This window comes from Lonchura striata, chromosome 2 (genome assembly GCF_050655825.1).
Source record: "Lonchura striata isolate lonStrDom1 chromosome 2, ASM5065582v1, whole genome shotgun sequence".
In the NCBI taxonomy this organism is placed as follows: Eukaryota; Metazoa; Chordata; class Aves; order Passeriformes; family Estrildidae; genus Lonchura; species Lonchura striata.
Genome location: NC_140704.1, coordinates 44,517,399 through 44,535,141, shown reverse-complemented (window position 1 = coordinate 44,535,141; position 17,743 = coordinate 44,517,399). Strand labels below are relative to the sequence as shown.

Here is a 17,743-nt window from a genome sequence, read left to right as displayed (position 1 = left end):
AGATGGACACCCTGAGGAGTATAGCAAAGGCCCACTAAGACTATTTAGGGACTACTGTACCTCTTCTATAAGGAGAGCTGGTTCTATATAGCCTGGAGAAGAGAAAGCTCAGTGGAGCATCTCATCAGTTTTTCATAAATACTTGAAAGGAGGGCATTTTTCAGTGGTTCCAGTGACAAGATCAAAGATGATGGGTACAAACTGAAACACTGGACATTACCCCTGAACCTCAGGAAACAGCAGTCACCTCCATGATAAAGAGAGCACTAGCATAGGTTGTCCAGGGACATGGCAGAGTTTGTTTTCCTTGAAGCAATTTAGAAGTCACCTGAAGATGGCCCTGGGAAACTGACTGTTGGTGGTCCTGCTTCAGCAGGAGTGTTGGACAAGAGGACCTCCAGAGGTCCCTTCCAACCATGCTATGATTTTGTGAACAGAAGCTAAGAAAGAAAAAAGCATGTCAATTTATCATTTTCAGAATAAACTGCACTCTAATTTTTGCATGGTGTTTAAACCTCAGCAATCTTACTTAAATGCTGAGCTGCAGGTTTCATCGATGAAGCGTTCTTTAGAAGCTGGCTCAATATGTATGATTGGCAAAACTCTGATTAAGTATTACTACTAGATCAATAATTAAAGATGGATGAAATTATGTTTGTGAATTACTTTTAGCAGTAATAAGGCAAAAAAAATCCACTTTCTTACTATGCTTGGATATTAAATATAAATCATAGTTTTGAATAAGCCTCTGGCAAGGTTAATTAATAAAGCAATATCAATCAAGCATGAAATTCTCATGGGATAAATGCTACCCATGACAAAAATAGAGAACAAGAAGAGACATCCATCAAAGATTAAAGATCAGGCAAAGACCACATTGTTTCCAAAATGAGACCCTGAGCTGGACAAGCACAGTACAAAGACCAAGCTTTAACAGACTACTCTAATGCATCACCTAATACAATAACTTAAATCCATCAATTTTCATGTTAAAGTGCATCAGAATGGAAATACCCACCTACAGCAAGCCAGTTTAAATATCACTGGCTTTTCCCCATTGTAAATTTAAAGTCATCAATTATTAATCATTGATGGAATAAAAATCTGGAAACAAATATATGAAAACATGTTCCCTGATGCCCCAAGGCATTCAATCAAAACTTTTGGAACAGTCCCACAGCAGTTCTAGGCCTCACATGAAATGACTCATTAATTTGGTTTGACTACCAAAACATCTTACTTAGGTTCAAACTCATAGGCTCTATTATCGAACTCTAAGTAGAGGATATGCTATTCTACAAGCGCACTCCTATTATAATGCCCAAGATTTTGGGGGGAAAAAAAACCCAAAACATTTCTAAAACCACAGACTAGATGCAGCTCTTAGAATTTTCCACCCTTCCTGAACAAGCAACATTACAGGAGGCATCTCCTCATTGAGGTGGGGTCACATACCTCATCTGCTGTGCAGGCAATTGTGCTTTCAGCTCTCAGAGAATCAGAGCTAAGGGACACAGCACTTCTCTGATACATTCTCTTAAAGAGACAGGACTAGGAAGCATCCCTGACTTCATTTACTGAGCATAATGCATGGAAAAAACAATGATGGAAAAATTGTTCTAGACAATGAAATTTCTTTTTACTTCCAGTTAAAAACAAATGAGAACACTACTGAAAAAAGTAGCACCACCGGATGTCATGCTTGCATGGTTTAACAAGTGCCAGGAAACACATTAATTCACACAGAATGTGTCATTAATTAATTCTACATTACGAGTCAGCTTTTAACTACACTATCTCAAGTTAGAGCTTCAAGATACTCCTGAAATCTGCCATTGATACAGAGTCCTGATGACCTTCAGGGTATTTTTGACTCTTCAAGAAGGTACTTGCAGTATGAAGCTCCCCTTATGTCCCATGCTGTAGTCAGAAGCGACCAGTATCAGAAGGCTGGTAAAACCTCTATAGACTATATATATATATATATATATATATATATATATATATATATATATACACATTCGTGCACACACAATCACCAAGATAACAGCTTTTCTTACAGGAGAAATTTTCCCAACAGTCATTAGTTTAAAAGGTAGCTTGAGCCTGAACTAAATGTGTACCAAAAGCAGCGGAGAAAGAAATCTGGACATCTCAAGCTTGCTAGCTACTTCATGATGCCTGCATTTAACTTTCTGGATGTTTGCTGACATATACAAGGAGGAAGGACAAAAGACATTTTTAATTATGGAAGGGATCTAGTTAAAAACATAAAATTAAAAAGAAATCCAGATCATTTAATTTAACACAAAGAAAAATCTACAATATCAGAGCTATTGTTCATGAACAGTGACCCAGGAACACAAAGAACCTGAACCAAATAAATGAGTATTTTTTCCTATATTATCTGAAGAGAATTATCTTTATTGACACCAATCTAGCCTCTATGAATAATACACACCAGCTTCAAACAGACCAAAGAATAGTAACTCATGACAAAATTACCTCTAGGAGGGGGGGGAAAAAGGACAGTTTTACTTTACTTATATGCTTCCTGATATTTTCAGTCAGAAAGATAGCCATTGAATGCCATGTATTTTTAAAAAGGCCAAAAAGATGACATTCTTCTACAGCCACCCTTGCTGAGAAGAAGCACCAGCCACCACGATGTGCTTTTGCTGCCAAAGACACCCTTCATATGCTGGGAGTAGTGCAGGTATTATTGCCACAGCTAGCCCAGAACACATGGGAAGAGCAATTTTGCAGGACACTGTACTCAAATGAACTTCATCTAGGCAAATTCCTACCACTACTTCAAGAGATCAGGGATGCTGTAATTTGAGACAAACAGTAGGAAATTTAGCTTGCTCAGTGCACAGGTGGGTGGCAGCTTCACCCAAAGCAACTACACTGGGAACACAGCAGAAATCTGAGATGCTTTTGCATCTTTTTAAGGGGCTTCACAAGCTGACAACAAATTGTTGAGGAAACACAGATAAAAACCACATTCATTATTCCTGTGGCCTTTGTGTAATGAGGCTGAAATTTAAAAAAAGGTCAGGTAATACTTCTACTGGATGGGAAGAAGGTTACATGTCCATCAAATCAACTGCTGCAGCACATGATGTGAATTACTGCAGCACATGCTTCAGTTTACTAGAAAGAGAGCAAATTATTTTGAGAGATTTTGCCACACTTTAAAGCGTTTCCCAAACATTAAAAATTAAAGGCTTGAAATTTAGTGGAAGACAATGAAGAAAATCAAAGCTCAAGTCCTTCCATCTATTTTTCAACAACAGTTGCTATACTATCACTGTATTATTCTAAAATCAAGTTTTATAGATGTATCCATGTCAAGGTCAGCAGCTTTGCAGAGAACCTGTCCCAAGCAGACTTTAAAGGAACAACACATATACTTATAGACAACCTGTCGCTTGGAATATATCTTTTCTCAAAGCAGGATGTGGATGCTTGAAGTTCACAGGCATTAGTTAAACGTGACATGCCTGGCCCAGAGCACACTCCACTTCAACACTATTAGCTGAGGGTGGAGGTTGTCAAAGATAAGGCACCTCTGAAAATGCTAATATTTTATCAATACTTTAGAGCAAAAAATGCTGAAAACCAGTTGGGAATGAAGCTGTTGGTATGCACCAGCAACTAACTTAAATTTTTAGTAACATGATGAAAAAACATAATAACATATTAAACAGAAGTACATAAAACATAAAGCTTAAATATATTTTCTTTCCAGGCACATACCACTTCATTTTTGAAATTAACATCACAATTGATATATAAAAAATGACAGATACAATGCAATGACCAAATCCACCTGTGAAAAGTCTGACAAAAGTCTTATTCAGATCAGAAATATCTATGCATAAAATGCTCCCCAAAAGATACAGCCTCTTATAATTTTAGACTTCTTCTATGACAAAATGTAAAGGATATGATTCTAAGCATCTTTTAGCATTTTTAAGAGTTAGAAAACAATACAGTATGTTGATGAAGGAAAGGCTAAAAGTGAAAAAAGTAGTATTTAATATACAAACTCTTGAATGAGTAAGAAGTCATCATGATAGCAAAACAGACATCATAAAATTATATTCAGGTTGAAGCCGGTCTTATAACTTCCCCAGTCTCTCCAAAAATCCCACAAAAAAACCTTCACACCTATATAGGATTATTACCCCAACTTTTTTGTCCCAACTCTTCTAGCTGTTAGCACTCATGTTAATGTGTCTAAGTTACATACACAGGGATAAATATGTATACAACACTAATCTGACTTGCTTTGCTTCCTCTATTGCAGCCTGACACAGGAAAACCTACTTGTCCTTCTTTGCCCATTCCCTCAAAGAAACTTTTCTGGCTTGATAAACTCTTTCTGCCAAGCATCCCCTGTTCAACACTTCTTTATTTTATTAACAGAATAGCCCTAATTTGGGGGGTAGTGATGCAAACAAAAAATACTTATTTATATATTACCTAGTAGAGTTGATAGTTTATAGAGAGAATTCTTTAATACATAAAGGAAAAAACTGAAGTTTAAATCACTGGTCCCATTGCTACAATGTGTAAAGAGTACAAGCCAAGACAGCAACAATAGTCCTCTTATGCTGTACTGAGAAGGTCACATACAAGATTAAAGCTGACAAATGTCCATGGGTGTACAGTTCCATAGAGCTTGTGTCTTCAAGATTAAACTGTTGGTTTTTATTAATACTACAAAGAGCAAGAACAAAACCTTGTTAAATCAGATACATAAGCTTATTTCAAGAAATGCCAAAGTCCCAACTCAAATTCAAGAAGATAAAGAAAACCCCAACACACTCTCCAGAGAACTGAGGCAGGAGCCCAGGTCGCTGAACCCAGCTAATCCCTTGCTATGTAAAGGTCTCTGCCCAGCTAAAGTCTTTGTACCCACAGAATGCCATTAGTTTCCTCAGGTCGAGAATGTGCTTTGCTAAGCTTGCAAGTCTACTAGATGAGGATCAGGTTTATTTCCCAGGGTGCTTAAACTGGCTACCAGCTCCTCCTCTATCTACATCAATCCCATCCAATTTCAAACTCCTGTATGAAGGGTCAGTAGCCAGACTGGAGACCTCCAAGAAGCAGCACAGCTCAGAACCAGACAGGGCTGCCAGTTTCAGAGCAGGATCAAAGATCCACAAAGTAAACCAGCTCCTTTGCCCCACATTCCCCTGAGGCAAAGTTGAGACCAAGTCTGAATTGGTGTATTAAATATAGCAGCTAATAGCAGAGTTAATTTCAGATGAAATGCAACACAATTTACACTGTACTAGAGCTGCCCTTCAGCTACAGCAACAGAAGCACTCCTCGCTCCTTGGACAAATTTAACCTTCTCCTGTTTCTTGACTCAAACTCAAATGCTCAGGAAAGAAAAGCTCCAAGTCTGCAAGGGAGAGAGGCTGGCAGTACACACAGATTAACCAGAAACAGGTAAGAATTAGACATACAGCATGAATGTGACATTTTTGAAGAGCTTTGCAGTGAGATCAGCTGAGAGAGATGAGGTCAAAACAGTGCTGCTTCAACAGCAATCAAACATTTCATGGAGATAGGAACAATTGCACTAGCATGACAGAGGTGTGAGGGTTGCATTTGTCTTGTGAAATACTTTATTCCACTAACTACAAAACTTTCCCAGAATACTTTTACTATAAAAGGCTCTATCAGGAGGCTGGTTGAAAATCAGTTGCAGGGGATGAGGGAAAAACAGAGAGCCCACTCAACTCAGATTAAGCTTATTTCCCCAAAACAAAGAAACCTTTCTGAACTCCCTCTGACCCATGCCTCTGTTATCTGTGGTCCCTCAAGTACTACCAAGTTGATTCCAGAGGATTTTATAGAACTTAAATAACCCTCAAAGATTCCGCATTTCTCCTGCCAGGGATGCATGACTCACTTTTCAAAAAAGACCACTCTAACACACTTGGCAGCTAAATATATTGGAACCAATTATCACTGCACAACTTCAGTTCTGGTGAGTTCACCAAACCAAAAGACTTTCCTGATACACTGTAAAGGTCCATTTTTCCAGCTGAATGAGCAACTTATAGTTGACATTAAGCTAATTATGGGAAAGCAAGCAGTAAGAGTCTGTGTATACTGCTTACAATAATAAACATTTTTTAAAACAAAACCATGTTTTAACAATTACATTCAAAAGAGCCAAGTTTATTTAACACTGCAACACATTTTGAGTTCTTATGGAACAATATGAGGCACATACAAATGAAAAACTAACATTGTAATTTTTTTTAGTCTCCCCAATTGTTTCTGAAAGATGACATAAAAACTTCTAAAAAACAAAGTTCTTACCTAGGAACAGAAAATGTTGTAGGGTTTTTTTTTCTACACAGAATAGGAAATACTATCCTTGGGACATAAAAAGAAAAATTAGTAACTCTTGCCTTCTTTAACCAGAGGTCTTTAAAAAATTATTTATTTTAGGGTGGATTGTATTTTTAATACCTGGGTTGACCATACGGAGGTGATTTACCTTCTCCCTTACATACATTTCAGTGAAACACCATTTACACAAAAGCAGTTGCTTCTCTGTCACAAGGTTCTTTCATGTAGGCACTTTCACAGATTTTTTTCTAGGACTGCATCCATGCTGGAGCACAGTCAGGAACACAACAAATCTGTTTGACTCCATATACAAGTTAGTCCTGTTTGTACTGCCCGAGAGCTAATAAGCCCTGCAGGGATTTATCAAGGAATATGCCCCTTTCAGCCCTGAGACCATAGTTGCACCTAGTAAGACCCAGTCCTGCTGCACTGATCTCTCTTTGCTGCCCAAAACAGGTATTCACTCCTTCAGCAAAAGGCACAAGCAAAACTTGCTCACGGGCTTAACAACTACAAGGCACACCTCCCAGTCAATGAAACCATTTGTAGGGGATGTAGGGAGATGCACAGATCTGAAGGAAAAAAGGAAAATTTTTGAAGGAGAAAAGAGAATGTGGCAGTTAACACAACAAAGACCCCTCTTATGCAAGTGTTCTCAACCTCCTGCCAGTAAGCAGAGACAGGCGAGAGCAAGTTCTCCCGCCTCTTCATTATCAGGAATCATTTACCTTAATTGTCTGCAATCTTCCATTCTCCTTATTTCAGAGTTAATGAAACTATACCAGACCAGCTGGAAAGAAGTACAGGAAGATGCAAGTGAGTGAACAGAGCTTTGATTTGTCCTTGGAAGAGTGTCCTGACCCAGAAGACTAGTCCCTCTCCTCTTTCTGTCAAGATGGAAAATTGGCCTATGGCAAGGCTTCAAGAACATTCAAGTGAATGCTTGTCCTGTTTCAAAGTAGTGACAGTATTTTAGCCACTATCAGCTTTGGAACCATTTCTTTTATATAAGCAGATAATCTTCTTCAGTCATTTGCTGGTGAAGATATAGGCTTCAGCCACTTAAAATTCCCTTCAGATGAGAAATAAAGATTTTACAGTATTATCCCCTAGATAGTTAACTACTCCTATAGATATATATAACAAGAATAACAGCTACACAGAATATTGAAAAACTGCCTCAGTGCTAGATACCAATACAATGCCTACACTTCACTGCTGTCTTCAGTAACTAAATAATAAACAAATCTGTAATTCATTAGCAAAAAGGTACAGTAGACTGAAGGCATGAATACTGCCTTTGCCCAAAGCATGAAACGGGAAAATGCAGTTTTATAACCTGGAAGAGTCTTACTGAATCATTGTGATGAGTTCATAAATTTTAAAAAAAAAAAACATTTGAAGTATTTATACTATAATTTGCAATGATATATGGATTTTGTTTTGTCTTGTTTGCACAAGACAAACATTAGTAGGCAAAGTCTTTAAAAGCCTACTTCACTGTTAACCATTTTAATAACCAATTCACTTTTAGCTACGAAAGCTGATGACAGATTATCTGCAAATGCCAGTAGAAACCAGCTGAGGTAGGGTAAATGTGAATATAATCCACAGTATGCATGTTTGCAATAAACTAAAATTGTCATTCATGTGACAATTCAGCTCTTCGTAATTAACATTGAAGTGACAATTGTAAATGGATTGACAAAAGACACAATCCCAGTTCTCTAACTATTGAAGATTTAAGTCTGTAATGAAAGCTAAAGCCTTTCATATGATAGGCTCATTTTAGATAACAGACACAGAAATGGTACTTCATTTGCATCTAACGCAAGGAAACAAAAAATATTAATTAGGGCAACTGTAAATAACAAGTCGTAAACAAAAGGCTCAATATTTCTAAAATTTTAACTGTTGAAGTGCTACTATCTCGGGGATGGATTTCTGAGATGATGGCTCCAGAAATACTGAGGTGAAACACAACTCTCTTACTCTTTTTTTATACTGCATACTCTCTCCCAGTGAGTATTCATACTTGTTTGATGAAAATCAGTATATAACTTCTTATTCCTCAGAAGCCCTGAAGACATAACATTGCTAAATTGAAAACACAGATTGCTTTATTACTTCTTGTGCAATATTCTACAAAAAAATCTAATTACTCAGTCATGCAACCCTACTGGTGATGAAAAGGCTGTACAAGCAATACTTCCATCTCACCAATGCTTGAGGGATTTTAAAAGGACAGCAATGAATCCAATTTAAAGAACTCAGATCAACTTGTGCAGCAGCTGTCAAGTTTGCAGTTAGTATCAAGGGGATAGAGAATGCATTTGATAAAAGAATATCAAGAAACAGTGAATATGGAATTTCAAATAAGAATTTTTACATTCAACTTTTTTGAAGTAGATGTACATTAAAGGGTTTCATTAAGTCGAACACAAGCATACCTTGTTGCACCTGCAGTTTGGCTAAACTGCAGTCAGCCAAACTCCACGAAGCCTTCCTCTCTTCCCCAAGGTAGGACAGATTTGTGACTCCATTCTGGCATCACACAGAAGAACTTCTAGACCACATCCCAAATCCTCTGTGTACACACACAGAGATGCTCACTTCAGTGAGATGAGTCCAATTTTTTTTCCCCTAGCACACACTTCATCAGCCAAGGACAAGGCAGGATATAAGGATAGCATGACAAAATCCTAGTGCCATTTGAGACTTTCCCAACACAAAAAGGAAGTTCCTACACCCCCAGTGCTTTAAACCAACAGCCAGGATCACCCCAATGCCAATGACACCTGGCTTTTGTGCTTATTGCACAACTTCCTTCTGTATGAGACTCCCCTTGCAGTCATGTTTCCTGGATAATTTCACCAGATTTCACATAATGGGGAGGGAAAATGGACACCCTGTCAAATGATTCCTGCCAGGAAGAGACGTCCACTTTTAAACAACACATCATCGGGACTATCATGAGCTTTGTTTAAATATACTATTTTCATTGCCTTTTCTGACATTGATAACAGAGAAAGTAATTATATAACTCAAAGGTTCTGCAATAAATACCACTGTGTGTTTATTATGGCCATAGAAATGTATTTCCTGTCTCAAACTTGACAATGTGTGCAATCTCAACATTTGCTTATCTATTAAAGCAAACCTAAAAGTTTCTCTAGGAAGTGCATCATGTGTGATCAATGTGAGGTAGTAAATAGTAGCTCATAAACCATGTAGGTAAAAATGAACAGACAGCACAATTTAAAGTTTTGCAAAGCAGCAGAATACTTGGAAACAAATGAGGAGTTCCAAAAGAGAGAAGACCCATACAACATGTATCAGTAGATCTAATCAGCACTGTTAGACTTTTCCTCACCACAGATATCTATGGAGAATGCTTGTTTTTTCAAGATGTGCAGCATATAAAAAAATACAGTGTTTGTTATTTCTGCCACTGCTTCATGAAACTTAATATTCATTACCAACTACAACAAGCTGTTTTGGTCTCAAGTTTTGCTACATTAGGCAACTACAAAAAGCAGAGATTTAAATACATATGTATCCTGGAGTTGTAGTGCCCCATGGTTTGGTTTTTATTATTCAGAAAGAAAAAGACTAGGTCTTGACTTTCTATCATCCATGCTAATTGCTGTTATCTAAAACTAAAGTATTGGACTGAAGAAAGAAATCCATAGTACTGAAGAGGAGTTTCATCCATGCAAAGCCAACTTGGCTGAACTCATAAAGCACAATAGAGGCAGCCAAATCAAGAGAAAATAAGCAGAGAAAGGGAAGATCAGATTTCACCAGATAACAGTGACTTCAAAGATATTCTTTCTTCTTCTGTCTCCTTCCTAATATCCCTTATCTTAGATAACCCAAATCATCATTGCAAACTGTAAAATGCTGAAGCAAACTAATCAAAGGAAAATGCCACCATATTAAGCAAGTTAAATACGGGAGACATCAAATAGATGACTGAAATAGTCGGCACATTTCTGAGATTGCTATTCTGCAGCAAACATCAGTATTTGAAGATTTTTCCATTGCATGAAAAAAGCATCACAGCAGCTTTTAAAATTCTTACCTGTTCATATGCACTACAATTATTTAGTGCTGATTTACTCTTCCCATTAATTGTAATTTATGCTAATGTCAATAATTGATGCTAAAGCAGCAAGGCTTGCAATACCAAAATAACATATGTATTTAAGATCATAGTTTCTGCCCAAAGTGATGACATCACCTTCTCCTCTGGCAACATTATGCTCTGCTGTAACTCATTCAAAGTAGATGTTGTATGCCTAGGACTGTTTCCTTAAAAGAACATTTTAATGTAGAGTCCTCTACAGGACTTTCCTGTTGTCGGGAATTTCCTGTTCAATAGCACACAAAACCACTTAACTGCTTAATCTCAGCAGTCTCACTTGCTATTCCTAGCAGGAGCCATTACTGATATGCATTTGAACCCTACCTTACTTAACTCAGCTACTATAAATATGAGACTGGGGAAAATTTTGAAAAATAGTCTATGTTATCATAAAAAGTGCCAAAGCTATCAACTTAGCCAGAGAAATGTAGGTCAAAGCAGAGTACCCCTGAAAAGTGCACAAAGTTAATTTCTGTGACAGTGGAGTTACTGTCCTTCCTTTTATGAAACTGAGTCCTAAGTTGATCAATGGAATGCTGCATATTTTTATAAATTAGCTGAAGGCAGAAATTACTTGCATTCAAGCGCCTGGAACTGCTTCATCGATTAAAGAACTGAAATTGGAGAGAACTGTCGACCAGAAAAACTTTTTGGTGATCATAGACACTACTAAGGCCTAGAATAATATTTTGTTGGACTAGAAAGAAAAATTATCCTCACATGTATTATTAATACTTGTGTTCTGTACTCATTTTTATTCAGAATACAGAAATATAAGAATACCAGCCCAGAACTGAACTAAAATTGGCAAATGTAAAGAATTTAAAGGCTATTTCTCCTGAGACCCACTATAAATAGAACATTGAAAACTCCTTCAAGCAGGTACTTAAGGAGAGCTGATCTAATCTATGTCAGGAAAACCCTAATTTATAGTTTGCTGACAGAAGTGCCATCCAAAAGACTCTGTGCTTAAGACAATTGCCAACACATGAATGTTAATTCAGTCTCTGTCCAGCCTTTCTGTAACTGGGTTACTTCCTAAATTCTAAGCTAGTTTTTCAAATCACACGTTTGCATCTCTGGATGAGCTTGGATCTCTTGGAGAGCTGCCAAGTCTAGCCTGTGTGAACGGCAAACATGAACATACATATTTGACTTGTTAGAAACCTCTTATTTCAGAGGCTGTCTTCCTCTAATTTCTCAACTGCTCTGGCAATCTGAAGGCACACTTTGCTAGTGTAGTTGTACTGATTAGTATTCTATTACAACCTATACTAGTATATAATAGTATATTATATCTAGTAGTATATTATTATACTAGTATAATACTAGCATATTAGTATATATACTATTATATATATACTATTATATATATAATAGTATTATTATTATATTAGTATTAGTATTATTATACTAGTATAGTACATAAGAGTATATTCTATTATATACTATACTAGTAGAAAACTGGTAAATAGTCAATATTAGTAGTACTTTATAATAATTATAGAACATTAAAGCTCATGGGGGAAAAAAAAGAAAAGTCTGAGTGGCAGAAGGGCTGCCACTGGTGAGTAGCTCAAGCTACTGTATACTTTGCCTGCTGAGACACAGAAAATTCACTAGTTCTGGACTAATATATAAACTGCTTAAGAGCTCCTTTTTGAATCTGTAGAAACTCAATTCTACAATTTCACCACTTACCATAGAACAAATCTGTCAGTTCACAGATCACGCTAGCTAACTAGGTTTCATGCTAGCACTGAAGAATTGTTCTCAAGAACCATGGTGCATAAAATAGGAAAGCAAAATAAATACAAATTCAGAGAAATTGTAATTGATTTACAATAAAATTACATTTTATCTAGATAACCAATTAGTTATACATGAAAGATAAATTCAAATTCCCCCTTTATGCACTAAATTTGACTACCTGTAATATAACAGTAAAATAACAGCAGGCAGTATCTGTGAGGCATATATACAAACTTCAAACAATATTTCATGGCATGGAGAAAGTTTCTTTACTAGTGACATTTTTTAGATTATAGTCCCCTATCTAACAAGAGATATTTCCGTACCTGCCATACAAGTATGTGACTACTTTCATCCAATAAAATGAAGTTTTCAAAAGACAGTCACAGGTGACATCTTGCTGTCAACTGAAAGAACATCAATTGACAAGACAGGTTCTTTTGTGAGACCAACGTAGTGGAAGGATTACCGTAGGATTATCTCCAGGATAACTGACAGCCTACATGCAGCTCCAAAAAAGCCTTTAAAATCCATCATACATTCAACATTCCTACTAGAAGAACACAAGTTTATTTTTATTCTCAAATAGGAAAGCAAAGGAGATAAAAAACCCACAAAATCAAAACAGAAGCAAATAACTCTTCCTGAAGATTCAAGAACTATAGACACCACAGAACCACAGTGGCAGCACTAATGAGCTTCCCCCCTCTAATAACAGATCTATCAAAATACAATGGTCCCCTCCCTCCTAGTGTTATGCAGAGAAAAACCATAAAGTCCATCATGCACTGATGAAAACTGAAGAGGGATAAAGGAGAGAGATGCCACCAGCAAAAAATCAGCCACCCTCACTGACAAATGCTACACAGTAGCCAAGAGAGATTAATTAAATATTCTTTTGTTAAATCTCTAAGTGTTTCTTTACAGCAGAAAAAAAAAATTATTAAATCCCTGCCACCTCCATCAGGCATCTCTATTAATTGCTTCTAGATTTAGATTTATTTTGATTGAGATGCAAACACTGACTTCTGTGCTTCATTCAATTTCCAATGTGTTTCACAAAACCAAGATAAATTTAGAATATCCTTTCAAGCTGAAAGTGCTGCAGAAACACCATATAATTTGCAGTCTTTATCTTCCAATATTTACTAGCCAAACGGTAACCCAAACTGTACCAAGAACCACATGTAATTTGCTGTAAACCAGCATTAGGGCTGTATCTTCCTAATGCACTGAAGAACAGCATTAATGAAGACTTACTATGATGCTGTAAGATACTAATTCTGTTGTAAACCAGCTTTTTAGAGATATTTATTTTCCTTTCTGGAATTAGGATAGCAGAATGGATAAAATATGTACCTCAGAGAAAAAAGCTTAAAAAAGTATGTTTGAGTTCAACTGCTTTCAAGAGAACCTTAAGTCATTACTAGAAGGAGAATCAAATTATTACATCAATAAAGGAAAATATGCGTAAGCAAATATATAGAGCAGTTATAATTCATTCCAATAAAAAAACAACTCTGGTGGGCAGTTCAAAGACTTGCTCTTGCCTCAGGCACAGAGCCAAATATATATCAACTGTAAATAAAGGCAACAGTACATTAACAACTTATCCCAAGTTAAATTACAGCAAAAAGTATGACTGCAGTAACTGCCCATATGTTAGTTCCTTCCCTTAGGCAAACATGAAGCTCCTTACTGTACCCCTCAAGGGTAAATTATAATTATCTTGCATTTATCATAGGGTAGGATCATATACTTAGGCAACACCCATTGCAGGAAGACTTTGTGGTATATTGAGTAATACCCTCAGCTGAGATACACCTGACATTTTTGTATATCTAAAATATTATAAAGGCAAAACTTGACTTATTAATTTCTACTACTACTACTCTTTTCTTCATTATTTTCACAGAAGTAACAAAAGCAAATCCAATTTATTTCAAATATGAACCAACAAGTGGCAGAATGTGTTACAGTTAAAACTATCTCCAAAGATATTTCTGAAGCTACACTTTGGAAGTGTTGACAAAGTGTTTTGACATCTGTGGTATTCTCCCACACATTCTCCCTCTTTCCTTTAGCTGAAAATGTTCACCAATTTCATTTAGAAAACTTCATGCTGAAAATTTTGGCATTTTGGAAACAGATCACTGATCTCTAACATATACCTTAACTCAGTCACCTCCATTCATCACAGAAGTTCACTGGTAGTCCTTGGAACTCACCATAAACACAACATGATTATAAACACTAAAAACTGAACTCCCCTTAACCAACACATGGTGACATTTCTGAAAAGCAAGCAGATTCTAGTTTGCAATAGTTCACTTTGGAATGAAAAGATATAACAGTGAAGAACCTGGCAAAAGTGATTTATAAAGTAGTTCTCTTTCCATGGACCTCCTAAGACACAGATTCTTAGACTCAGGACAGATTTCTAAGAACCACATCCCCTTTAACACAGCTTATTCCTCGGGCATAGCTCCGAGTAGGAAGCTGTAAAAGACAAGAGTATGAGAGAATCTGTAGGATGAGGTGTTAGGTGAATACAAGCTCACTAAAGCAATTTATTAACATTCACCTCTGCTGATTCAATAGACTGAGGTGGATCTCATGACATACTCCCTTAACCTTCAGCACAGTGAATAAAACACCCAATTTGCTCTTATACAGCAGCCTTACTTCCCCAAAGCGCTCCTTCCACACATAGAACATTTATCTATCATGTCAATTCCTAGATGCTTTCAGTTCTTCATAGGCTTCAGAAAGGATATATTAGGAACTATTAAAAATGCACCTTTTTATAACAAAAAACACTGACAGTGGGATACAGTTTCATAGTCTGTTGCTCAGCTACAAGGGCAACTCAACTTCATAGCAGCTCTTTTTCACTTTGTCAGCTTCCTGTGCTGTTTCTTACAACTGTTCTTGGTTTTACTCAAAACTGAGGGCACAGGAACTGGCCACAAAAAAGTGACCAGAGAAACTTCATTGTCTGTGAAGAACATAGAGCATGGAAATGATTGAAGTAAAGCAAGGCAAAGACTATCCCTTGATTCATCAACAATACTTGAAATAAAAACATCAGCAAATCTAAGTAAATAGTTATTTCCTTAAATGTCCCGTCTCTGAAATATTATAATACTGCTTAAGAATGGTTACTACATTGTAGGCAGAAGCAAAAGTCTTTTCCTTTCACAGACATTAGTGTTTCTTAAAAGTATACTTTTACAATTCCATAATGCATTTTTCTGAAAAAAGGATTACAAGCCAAACTTGACATCTAAATGGAAAGTCATAGCTCAGACTGATAATAAGCTAACTTCATAATGACAAGCAGCATTTCTTATTTTCCTGAGAACCAAAGGAGTATAATGAAGGTGGGAAGGCCTGCAGCTTCAGTCAGATCCATCCAGATTAGTGCAGACAGGGGCAGGCTTATGGCTGCAATAGAAAATTCAAGTAAAACTTCTGCTGTAAATAAACCCCAAAGCCAAAACCCAACCCACATTTTAAATAAAACACCTCAAAATTGTAGCACCTGGCACTACTTATAAGTTACTGAACATTATATGGAAATACATTCAGAATATCCCTGTTCTCTAAACTCTAATATGAAGAATAAATCCTGAAAATACATTATGCAGCCATTATTCTCATGTTTATTTACATGTTCTGCCATAACTTGAAAGTACTACCAATTGTACTGCTATAATAATATGCAAAGAGATAAACCAACACTTAAGATAGACTAAACTGTAAAAATAGAAGTTCATATGCAAGAGAACATCCCTTGCCCACACTGCAGGGCCACTCAGGTGAGAGAAGATTACTACAACAAGTCACGTTTAACAGCTCAGACTTTTCATACACGAGACATTGGAGATTAAATATTGATTTTACATTATAGCTGTTCATTATCACTAGGAACACTCACTCCTTTTAGCTAAATTGTAGCCAGTAATTTGATTAGTCATAACCCACAATGAAGACCAAATTACAAAAAAAACCCCTCCAATAAGTTTTATAACAGTTCTGCAATATCTCTAGTCTCTAAAATTATGCGGTTTTTTGCACCTTTTTGTAAGAATGAAGAAACATGAGAGATGATGCTTAGTTCACCAGAATTTCCTCTCAGCTGAAACTGCATTTGTAAATACATTTTGAAAAAGCCAAAACTCACATCTGGCATTGCCTATATTCAAACACTTGGCAGAAATAACTTTTTGAGAAGTTCCATCTGTGCTTCTCCTGTAGCATCTACATGCTATTCAGATAGCAACAAACTTCATGGTGGGTTCCCATGATAGTCAAAAGCAAGATACACAGAACTGGTTTTCGAGGCAACTAAGCTGAAGATTCTCTTTGGAAGTACCCTGGCATTTTTTCCTTCATTAGGCAGAAAAAAAATTGGGTCCTAATCTTTAACTTGAAACAGATTCTTTGTTCAGTTCTTTGCTTCAAAGGCCAGATTCTTTCCAGTAAAGCATAAACTAGATCCTACTGTCTTGTCAGCTGCCATCACTTTCTCCAATTATAGGTGAGGCCGGGATCAATTTTAGAGTCAGGAAAACCTACACACTCACAACCTTTGCACCCGGTAGTGCCAAAGCAGGGAGTTCTGGGCAAACCACAGAAAGGACTCAAAATGCTGCTGCACTGCACAAGATAAGACCTTGCATCATTGCTGACACACCTCTTTCCTTGTCTAACCCCAAACATGGCATTATTCCATAGCAAGCAGCACACTTGAATCAATATTTCCTGAAATTAGCAGCAACTAACAGTTTCTAAATGCATTTTAAAGTGCATCCTTACTGACTGCAGTAAAAGCTATAATTAGCTATGACTTTCATGCAGAATTCATCCAAGTGGCCATTTTTTGATAAATTACTTATTCTGACCTGAGAATGCTGCTAAGGGATAGCTGGTAAAACATTGAACACAGCTGTTGAGAGAGGGCAACACAGTAACAGTGTAAAGCATCTAGTACACAGATGCAGTTACTGACAGCTCTTAATCTTGACAGACTGTGTGAGCTAGAAAACAGGTTTGCATCTTGGAACATTATGTAACAAAACTGGTGATAAACTATTAAAAAAAAAAAAAAAACATGTCTTGCTCTTAATCTTGTTAATAAATCCTTACCTCCAGGAAAGAGCTGTAGTGCCCTACATATGTTTTAATCTTGTTTTATAAGTCAAAGCCCCAGCAAAATAAAGTATTTATTCAGCTGCTATGATTCTGATGAATCATTCCTTGCATCCAAAAATAATTTTAGGCATATGAGTGCTAAACTTATGGCAGCTCAGCAGAACTTGCAGTGGAGAAGCGTGCAGCTGTTTTAACATAGGAATCACAAACAGCAACTTCCTCAGAGAAGCTAACTGCTCTAAGATCTTTTCTCACAGGGAGAGAACATACCTGTCATGACAGCCCAGGAAGCAGAACACTGACAAC

General features: G+C 36.8%; 1 protein-coding gene and 1 long non-coding RNA gene across 12 annotated transcripts in view; both read right to left on the bottom strand.

Moving 5' to 3' along the window:
• MYRIP (myosin VIIA and Rab interacting protein) overlaps window positions 1–17,743 on the bottom strand; it is a 316,186-nt gene that overhangs the window by 169,963 nt on the left and 128,480 nt on the right. The window lies entirely within an intron of this gene.
• Window positions 1–17,743, bottom strand: part of LOC146768213 (uncharacterized) — a 38,478-nt gene that overhangs the window by 15,558 nt on the left and 5,177 nt on the right. The window contains exon 2 of the long non-coding RNA XR_014953276.1: window positions 1–17,743. This exon is cut by the window's left edge and continues 15,558 nt beyond it. This is a non-coding gene — a long non-coding RNA (uncharacterized LOC146768213).